The sequence below is a fragment of the Solanum verrucosum genome, unplaced genomic scaffold (genome assembly GCF_900185275.1).
Source record: "Solanum verrucosum unplaced genomic scaffold, falcon-dt-bn FXZP01000182.1, whole genome shotgun sequence".
Taxonomy (NCBI): domain Eukaryota; kingdom Viridiplantae; phylum Streptophyta; class Magnoliopsida; order Solanales; family Solanaceae; genus Solanum; species Solanum verrucosum.
The window spans coordinates 4,544,688-4,555,723 of NW_026020378.1; the positions used below are offsets into that span (position 1 = coordinate 4,544,688).

General features: G+C 33.8%; 1 pseudogene; it reads left to right on the forward strand.

The window, feature by feature from the left end:
* Positions 1 to 3,056: 3,056 nt before the first annotated feature.
* LOC125838621 (lysine histidine transporter 1-like) lies at positions 3,057 to 5,170 on the forward strand (annotated as a pseudogene).
* Positions 5,171 to 11,036: the final 5,866 nt, after the last annotated feature.

Consider the following 11,036-nt stretch of genomic DNA (forward strand, 5'->3'; position numbering starts at 1 on the left):
ATAGAGCTCCAATCCGATTCACACAACCTCGGACAAACAACTACCAAATAGCTCCGACCACCACGAGCTCCAGAACACTACCCCCAAGGTAGCTGACAAAACACCAACCCACACACCTCATTGGTCTAGCAAGACAGCTAGCAAACGACCCCAAAACAACTGTGTTTCAGATGTCAAATGTTATCTTATTTTAGATCTGGTCGGAGGAATTCAAACTCCGGCCACCTTGGGTCAGATATTCTATTTAAAAGAGGTGTATTTATTATTTAAATATAAATAAATGTCACGTGGTAATTAAAAGGGGATGTGACAATTCCATTTGTTATTTAAAGAAAGGGAAAATGAATTGGTTATTTCCAGCAAAGCAACTAACATCTACAAGGGCACATATGCGCGAAAAGTTGGACGGCGAGGGCACAGATGAGCCACACTTCAAATGGGGGGGGGGGGGGGTATATCTAGACATTTTCGCATAGTTTAGGGGCATATTTGACCCTTTTCCCATTTATCAATAATACTTATGTGATTTAGATTGTCAGAAAGTTTACTTCAAAATAGTTATTACTATATAAACATTGCCCTTTTGTTTTACTGATTTACTATTTCTTAATATTTAAGTATTTTCGACGAAGAAAAAATTATATGACTTGTAATAAAGCAAATTGAAGTTTGTATTATTTTAATTTTTATTGTAGTCTAAATTCATTTGTTTTTGTTAACAATTTCTCTTCTGATGTAGATATATGTTTCTGAATATTTTTTTCCAAAATTATTAAACTTCTCAAGAGTTAGAGAATTGTTACGATTTGTTTTTTTGATGCCCAAGACAAAAGAATGAATTTATTTATCAATGCTACTTATGTGATTTAGATTGTCAGAAAGTTTGCTTCAAAATAGTTATTACTACATAAACATTGCCCTTTTGTTTTACTGATTTACTATTTCTTAATATTTCAGTATTTTCAAAGAAGCAAATTTCATATGACTTGTAATAACACCAGTGGAAGTTTGTATTAGTTTAACTTTTATTGTAGTCTAAATTCATTTGTTTTTGTTAACAATTTCTCTTGTGATGTACATATATGTTTCTGAATATCTTTTGCCAAAATTATTAAACTTCTCAAGAGTTAGAGAATTATCACGATTTGTTTTTATGATGCTCAAGACAAAAGAATGACTTTATTTATCAATGTTACTTATGTTATTTAGATTATCCGGAAATTTGCTTTAAAATAGTTATTACTATGTAAACATTGCATTTTTGTTTTTGCTAATTTACTATTTCTTAATATTTCAGTATTTTCGACGAATAAAATTTCATATGACTTCTAATAACGCTCATCTATTGCACATTAATTCTTTAGTTATAACATTATAAATAATCTTAGTTATTACTAATTATCACAAATGTTATTCACACTCTTTTACATTCTTTAGTTAAAATAATATGAATTCTCATAGTTATTACATTAATTATTTCTATCTTTCATCTTTCCTTATATTAACTTTTGACCAATAATTTTTCATATTATTATATCGCCCCTATATATGTGATAACACTCTGTTGTTATTTTTCCTTGGACGAATCATGCTTGGTTGAATAAATTGAAAATTGTTTGCAAGTATATGAACTATATCTTTGTTGGTGTAAGATAAACATGTGATTATATATATATGATTTCACAGATAGAATATATTCTTTAATTTTAATTTTTAGTTTTTTCGGTAAAAAAAAAAAACCTTTCCCAGTTAACTATGGATAGTCAAATAACTATCTTTGATTTATGAACACAGACAATCGAGAAGTCAAATATGAGAGCCAACAAAAAGAATGTCATCTATTATGTTACAACTTATAAAATAAAAATTAATATACAAAAATATTTCTAAAAAAAGAAATGTACTTGGTCTCCACGTGGTCATATGACATCCAAATAGATTAAGTGGAATAAATGTGTGAAACACATCTAGTTAGATGACATGTAAAATACACAACAAAAATATCGTCTATAAGGTAATATTAGTGAGATACGACTAATTACATAATTGAACCTCATCAAATTGAAATAAATATATACATTATTGCATTTAACTAATAAATTTTTCATTCACGATCTTCATAGGTTCGTGTGAATAAGAGATATATATGACGATCCACGTTGAACATTCACAAAAAAATCTACAATATTATTTTGCGCAAAGCTTATTATTCAAATCTTCGCTTGAATTTTCTGAATTGATAATCACGTGCAACGCACGTGTCAAAAATCTAGTATATATATATATATATTATTATTACTCTTCTTTTATTCTTCTTTTTCTTTCTTTTATATAAGCCAACAAGCAGTGTACGAACGCTGCAATTGATAGTTGTACAAAAAGTAACATGTCTTGTACTATAAATTGACAATCTGCTTAACACGTGTATTGCTCTCAATATGTAGCTCTTTATTTTTCTTTTTAAAGGTTACACGTGTTTCCTTTGATATATTTGCTTTCTTTTTACTTCAATTTTCACTTCTTCCTCCCTCTGTTTCACTCTGTGATTCTTTCTATTTCTCTTTGTTTCTTTCCTCCATCACTTTTAATTTTCAATTTTGCATCTCACTTTTGTTTTGTTTTCAGAATAATTTGTATGTTCGTTCGTGCTTTGCTCTGGATTATGACCAACAAGCTAAGCTTTCTGGTTTTGGATTTTTGTCTGCCTCTTTCGATATCTTATCTTAGACGATATTATTCAAATGTGAGATCTAAGAGGATTGTAATAGATTTTGTTTTACGGAATATTTTCCCTTCTCCTTCTTCATGCTGGACCTAATAGGAAATAAAATTAATTTGAAGGCTACTGTAAAAAAAAAAAATTATGCCTTTGGCTCTTTGTTAGTTATTTTGCACATGCATGTACTCATCCAATATTTTGTGTCAATGTTGTAGCTGTCGATGGTATTAAGAAGAATACAATGAATAGAGAAAGCTGTGAAAAAAGTTTTCAAAGGTTTATGTCCTGTCAAATTTTTTAGTCGCCCTTTTAACTAATTACTTGTGATCTTACAATGATGTTGGTTGGTATGTCGATTTGTTCTAATTTTAGAGATTTTACTGGAAAAAAAGATTGGGCAAGCCGTAGCGGTATCGAAGCTGATGGAAGTCGAGGTACATCATTCAAATTTTTTCGTGTGAAAACACTACTATTTTTTTCTCTCTCACCGATTCAATCAAACTATCTGTACATTTTTCAGTGAGGGAAAATAGTAACTTTAGTAGTAATTTTATCCAAAGAAGTTCCTTTTGAGCATTTAGTTGGGTATTTGTGTGATAGATATATAAGCATATATCTGAAATTATAGTTGGAAGAATGACCAACTTATATATTTTTACCTAATTTGGTGATGGCTGGATTAAGTTTTGATTGATTGTTTTAAGCTAATTGTGTTTTCATTGATAAAAAGTTTGTGATAAAAGAAATTGAAAGCAAAACATTGGCGTCATCTATTTTTTAAACCTTACATTATGTTAATTACTATATCATCATCTCATTTCACATGTTTATAGCTTTACAGTGTCATATTTGATATACATGTTTACTCATGGAGGCACCTTTGTACCCAGCACTCAGCAAATAGAAAATTAGGTCTGCCACTAATTTAGGACTTTTTGAATCCTCAGGTGAATGGTGCAACTACAAAGGAGACTGTGTTAAGAATGTATGTATTTTTCTCGATTGCAGTGATGTCTCTGCTTGATTGTAAAGAAGGAGAATGAGCATATAAGCAAAGTTTCAAGCTCTAAAAAAAGAATATGTATAAGTGACATAGATACGTTGAGAGTGATTAGCAAGGTAATTGAAGGAGCCAGAAGCGACCACATAGGAAATTTTGAGTGTCTGCGAAGTACTATTCAATAGCACTACAAGAGGAAGAGAGGAGATCGCTACAATGCGCTCCCCAACGAATGAGGCTACGTATATAAACAAAGGTTCCATGCTCTGACGATTTCAATTTGGCATTTTATAAATAAAAAAATGCTTGGCCTATTATGTAGGAGGCTTGCTAGGCTCTCAATCACTTTCATCAAACTATTAGACAATTTCTTATGTCATATATCAATTTTATTTGTTCAATTCACTTTTGGAAAATGAGGCAAATCTGCAGAACAAAAGACAATTCACGAGTGGCTTACTGTAATTTCTTCTAGGAATGCAAAATGGTGGTGTTCGACATTTCACAATATTACAGCTATGGTTGGAACCGGTGTCCTCAATCTTCCTTATGCTATGTCTCACCTTGGATGGTACGTGTTAGTTTATAGAGATTATATGTCCATAGAAAATAGAGTGTAACTTGGGGCTTCTGTTGTGAAATATCATTTATTTTGGATGTAAATCAATTTTACAGAGATTATATGTCCATAGAAAATAGAGTGTAACTTGGGGCTTCTGTTGTGAAATATCATTTATTTTGGATGTAAATCAATTTTACGGGACCTGGTGTGATGTAACAGTGCTGGTGAATATCTTGGATTATAACTTTGTACACTTTATGTCAAATGATTGAGATGCACAAAATGGTCCCAGTAAAACGCTTCTATATATATCATGAGTTGGGCAGTATGCTTTTGGGAAAAGCTTGGGCTATGGTGGTGCTCCAACAGGTAATTGTCGAAGTTGGCGTTGACATTGTTTACTTGACGACTGGGTAAAATCACTCAAGAAGGTCGATTATTTAGTGTGCATACAAGATTGCACAAATATGACTATTTTGTGCTCTCTCATTTTTCCAACTTAGATTCTCTATTCGGTGTGTCTTTGGTGGCTGTTGTCATGTCCTTAAAGGTATCCAAAATTATTAGTACTACTATTTATTTTCCTTTCTGCCCATTAATATTTAAGTCCCGTCTATCTGACTAGTATATGTGACAATTAATGTAGTTACTCTGTAATTGGCTGAGGGGATTCAACTAAGCGTGGAGCTAGATGTGGACTATAGCTACTCCGCTAAAATCAATTTGGGAGTCGTTTTCGACTTTTTCACATTGAGAGATGTGGCTTTTGCTTACGGTGGTTATAATGTGGTGTAGGAGATTCAAGCTACAATTCTTTCAATGACAGTAGCCTTCCAAAGGACCCATGTGGAGGGGGTGTCGTAGTTGTTTACTCAGAAGTTTAAGGTAGTCAGAATGTTGCTTGACTTGAGCTGAGCTTCTGTTCATCCTTCTAATCAAGTTGCTCTGCACAAGTTCTACTTCTGAAATTATATGTGCAATCGCTTTATTATTACTGAAAAATTGGTATAATATGTTTACTTATATAATCTATAAATTATGTTGTAAAATTAAAAACAATTGAAGTTGAAGACTATGTTGCTGGAGAAGTGTAAAGGAAATATTATGCTCAAGTCAATTCTTACCTCTAGCAAGGTATTTGAAGCCAAAAAAGGCCAAGAGGATCTATTTTTTAATGCTAAGCAAATTTGAAAACAGAAATTATGTGTACTTGATAAGACAGGTTCAGGAAAGGTACAAGCAAAAAAATAGATGTGGAAGAGAACAATATGCTTATGAGAAGAGTGCAGCGTAATATTGAATTACATGTATTAATTCTACATGTAGGCAATAGGAACTGCGCTAGTACTTTTTCATTATCTTTGTGTAATCTTGAAACTATATTAATTATATATTTTAATATAATTGGTTTGTGTAAGGTTTAAAATTGACTTGAATGCTTGCTTGACACGAGAGGATAAATTTTTTCAATTCACAGAAAGCATCTGAGATCTTACACATGTACATTATTCTACCATGATTAGTGTGTGAGAGAGAGGGCATCAAGTTTTGCACCTACCAAAATATAGCAAATACAATTTTAAATATCTCAAATGTTGGGCCTTGGGCCGTGCTTAGCACGGGACTTGCCCCTCTAGCACAAAATAGGAGACAAAAATTAAAGACTAGCACAAAATAGGAACAAAAGTGCAAGTGACTGCCTCATTTAAATAGGTGGATTTACACATATAGCCCTTTTGAGGACCAACTCGAGTTTTAGTCATTGCAGAAATCGAAAAATCAAACAAGTTGAATGTTGAATTAAAGAACCGATCTTTTTTTATTTGGTTTGATTTGATTTTTTATTTTTTAAAAGTGATAAAATTTGATTTGATTTACTTTTAAAGAAAAAAAAATGCGGAAACATAGAATCAAACCAACTATATAAATACCGTGTGTGAGCTCTTCTATATAAAATTTTAAGATACATATCAATCGGTTGCACTATTGATTCGTAGAGCTTGTCTTTATAGTACTTCAATCATTTGCCTAATTGCCTTTAATTTTTAGTTTGATTTATAAATTCTATTTAGTAATGTTTAGAATATATTTCATGTTGAAAGGTAGTGTTATGTTACAAAAAAATCTAACTTAATTGATTTAATTGTGACATATTAAGACTGGTTTTATCGATTCAATTTCCTTTTAATGAAAAATCGATCTAAATTGAATCATGAACACACCTAAGGAGGAGGAAAGGAGCTCTTATTGAAATATCCATGATGTCACGCCCCGAGCCTACACCCCAGACGTGGTTGGCAATCAAGAATCATTGTTGGCCCCAAGCAAACCCTTAGCCTGGCTTATTTACTCAGCGGAAGACTGTACTCAAGATAAATACTTTTAAAACAAGTAAACTTCTTTATGATACTAGCTCTTTATGTTTTTAAAAAACATAACTTCTTTCTGTTGTTTGAGATAATTGCTCAAAACTTAGCTCAAATGCTATCTTGGAAATCTCAGTTTCCCTTCTTGCTTAATTGTAAAAGCAAAAATTAGCTCAAAGGCTCTTTTGGAAATCAAAGTTTCCCTTCTTGCTCAAATGTTAAAACATTTACTCTTTAACTGAAAAACTAGCTCAAAGGCTCTGTACTGAAAAACTAGCTTAAAGGCTCTTTTGAAAATCTCAATTTCTATTCTTATTTAAATGTGAAAACATTTTAAACTCTTTTGGGAATACATAGTCCCCATATACTTTGAAGAAATGAACTTTAACTTTACTCTTTACTGAACTCAAAACTCAAAACAAAGTTAAATCATTTATAAAAGACTTTTGGTAGACTCTATGAACTTCTCTTGACTTGGCTCTTAACTTCTCTTGACTTGACTCTTAACTTCCCTTGACTTAACTCTTAACTTTCCTTGAATTGAATTATAGATTCAAGGATTGTGATTTGTGATAGGAAAGATCTCATGATGTTTAGGAGTGTTTTTAGATAGCTAAACATGAGAAAATATCAAGAATTCACTGTCAGAGAATGGGTCTGCGATGCAGAGATGTATTTAAATTTTGGTCGCAAAAATACTTTTTGAGGAAGAATGGTCCGTGACCGCTCCGCGACGCGAGGAAGAATTTTGCGAAACTGTGGGGAAGGTCTGCGACACGGCCTGAGGCTCTAGATTTGCCCGACATTTTTCTTCTTCGTTTTCTATCCCCCAATTCGCCTAATTTCGATTCTTTTCCTTCATATCTCTTTAGATTCAGGTACCCACAACATATACAAAAGAATTAAACTCAAAGAAACTCTAATAATCAATCTTAAACTCTTAAGAACTTCTCAATCTCATCCCAAATTCAAGAACGAAAGTAATTCAAGAATACAACTCAAGAACATCAAATTCTCAATATTTTTAGGATGAAATTACACTGAATAAAACATGTTTGGCGCGTGGGTGAACGAACCCAATGATGTATGAACTCACATACCTCGTAGGGATCACCCCTTGACGAAATCCACGAGCCTAGCTTCAAGAACTTCACGATTCCTTGTTTTTTCTCCTCTTCTATTCTCTTCTCTCAAAACCCTAACTTGTTTCTCAAAAGCGTAAACTGAATCAATCAGTTTAGACCCCAACTTAATTACCAAAAATGAAATTAATTAATTAGGTGGTGAAAAGACCATAATTCCCATTTAAAATCCGGATTGGACTTTCCTTATTTGAACAACCCAACTTTCAATGGGCATAACTCACTCATACGAACTCAGAATCGCGCAAACTCGACGGTGTTGTAAAGATTATTCCAAGATCTTTCCTACGATATCTGGAAAAACACCTAACTCATCCTGATCTAAGAGTTATGGTCGTTTGAAGTTGACCAAAAACTCAAACTTAACTTAACCAATTTTCCAGATTTTTTATTATTTCCAAAAAAGCACTTTTTCTATCTACCTCTTTCTAGTTCTTTCAATTTGCGAGATGTTACAGTATCTCCCCCTTGGGAACATTCATCCTCGAATGAGATTACTCTTAGTAGGTTAAGGGCGTAACATCAAACATGCAGTTCAAACACCCAATAAGCATTATCCAATTACAACATGCCAACTTATAAATGAATACCAAGAAAAGGATTAGTACCTTCTGGAACTTCTCCGGATTCGAAGAGATGTGGATATCTCTTCTTCATATCTTCCTCAACTTCCCAAGTAACTTCCTCAACAAATTGATTTCTCCAAAGTACTTGGACTGATGTTACTTTCTTAATCCTCAACTTGTTAACTTGGCGATCTAGAATCTGAAGTGGATTCTCCTCATAAGATAAGCTATCCTTGATCCCAATATCTTCAATTGGTATGATCAATGAAGGATCGCCCATACACTTTTCCAGCATAGAGATGTGGAAAATCGTATGGGTTGCTGCTAATTCTTGTGGTAGCTTTAACTCATAAGCTACATTGTCAATCCTCTTGGATATTCTGTAAGGCCAAAATACCGGGGACTAAGCTTCCTCTTCTTACCAAATCTCATAACGCCCTTCATAGGCTTCATGGGTGAAACCTTTAACTACTTCAAACTCTAACTCCCTTCTCCTAACATCAGTGTAAGATTTCTGACGACTCTGCGCTTTTCTCAATCTCTCTTGAATAACTTTCACTTTCTCCATAGCTTAATGAACCAAGTGTGGTCCTATCAACCCTACTTCACCAAGTTCAAACCATCCAATAGGAGATCTGCATCTTTTCCCGTAAAGAGCCTCATATGGAGTCATTTGGATGCTACCATGGTAACTATTGTTGTAAGCAAACTCAATGAGAGGTAGATGATGATCCCAATTACCCTTGAAATCAATCACACAATCTACCTTGATACCTTAATACACTATCTCCTCCTTGTTCAAAAGCTATCATTTTTTGCTTATGAACACTTGTTCAAGCAATAAAGGATCTTGGTCTTGCTTATCTTTCACTTCTGACACTAATGATGGTTCAGTCTCATTCATCACCACTACTCCTCATTCTGTGGAATCCATCAGTCGGAGTCCTGAGCGTGCAAGTCTATGCACATCTTTCGCTAACTCTCTCTTATCTTTCTCAAAATGGGCGGTACTACCCATAGATAATCTACTCAAGGCATCAGCAACAACATTAGCCTTATCTGGGTGATAAAGAATACTCATTTCGTAATCTTTGAGTAATTCTAATCACCTTCTCTGTCTGAGATTAAGCGCTTTCTGACTAAACACATACTGAAGAATCTTGTGATCGGTGAACACATCCACATGAACACCATAAAGATAATAACGCCATATTTTCAAAGCAAACACTACAATAGCCAACTCTAAGTCACGGGTTGGATAATTCTTCTCATGAACTTTCAATTGTATGGAGGCATAAGTTATAACTTTGTCATTCTGCATTAATACACAACCCAAACCAACTCTAGATGCATCACAATACACTACAAAACCTTGTGTACCTTCTGGTAAGGTCAAAATTGGGGTAGTAGTCAACCTCTTTTTCAATTCTGAAAAGTTTTTCTCACAAGCTTCAGACCATTGAAACTTCACTATTTTTTGAGTCAACTTGGTCAAAGGAGACAAAATAGATAAAAATCCCTCGACAAACCTTCTATAATATCCAGCCAACCACAAGAAACTTCTAATATCAGTTGGAGATGTGGGTCTAGGCCAATTCTGCACTACCTCTATCTTCTGAGTATCAACTTTAATTCATTCTCCAGACACAATGTGACTTAAGAATACCACAGGCTCAAGTCAAACCTCACACTTAGAGAACTTGGCATACAACTCTCTATCTTTTAAAGTCTGGAGAACTATTCTGAGATGGCTAGCATGATCTTCCTCATTCCTTGAATATATTAGAATGTCATCAGTGAAGACAATAACAAACATATCTAAATAAGGTTTGAAAACTCTATTCATAAGGTCCATGAATGTTGCAGGCACATTGATCAAACCAAAGGACATGACCAGAAACTCAAAATGACCATAACGGGTCCTGAATGTTGTCTTTGGAATATCACATTCCCTCATTCTTAACTGATGGTAGCTAGATCTGAGATCTATCTTAGAGAAACAAGTAGCACCATGAAGCTGATAGAAAATATCATCAATTCTCGGAAGAGGATACTTATTCTTTATGGTAACCTTGTTCAATTGACGGTAATCTATACACATCATAAGGAATCCATTCTTCTTCCTTATAAATAGGAACGGAGAGCCCCAAGGTGAGATATTTTGTCGAATGAAACTTTTCTCTGAAAGATCTTTCAACCGTTATTTTAACTCTTTCAACTCTGCTGGTGCCATGTTATAAGGCGGAATAGAGATAGGACAAGTATCTAGAAGAATATCTATACCGAAGTTTATTTCTCTCTCAGGAGCGACTCCAAGAAGATCATCAGGAAAGACTTCTGGAAACTCGCTTACTACTGAAACTGACTAAATATGAGGTATCTCAACACTACAGCCATTAACTGGGCTAAGTGATAGACACACCCCTTGAAAACTAACTTTTTCGCCATAAGGTACGAAATAAAATGACCCTTAGGCATTGTTGAACTGCTCTTCAACTCTATAACTGGTTCACTGGAAATTGGAACTTGACTACTCGAGTTCTACAATCTATTGATGCATAACAAGCATGAAGCCAGTCCATACCTAGAATGACATCAAAATCTACCATGTCTAACTCAATTAAATCAGCCATGGTACTCTTGTGATTGATGAAAATGAAACAATCACGATCGACTCTCTC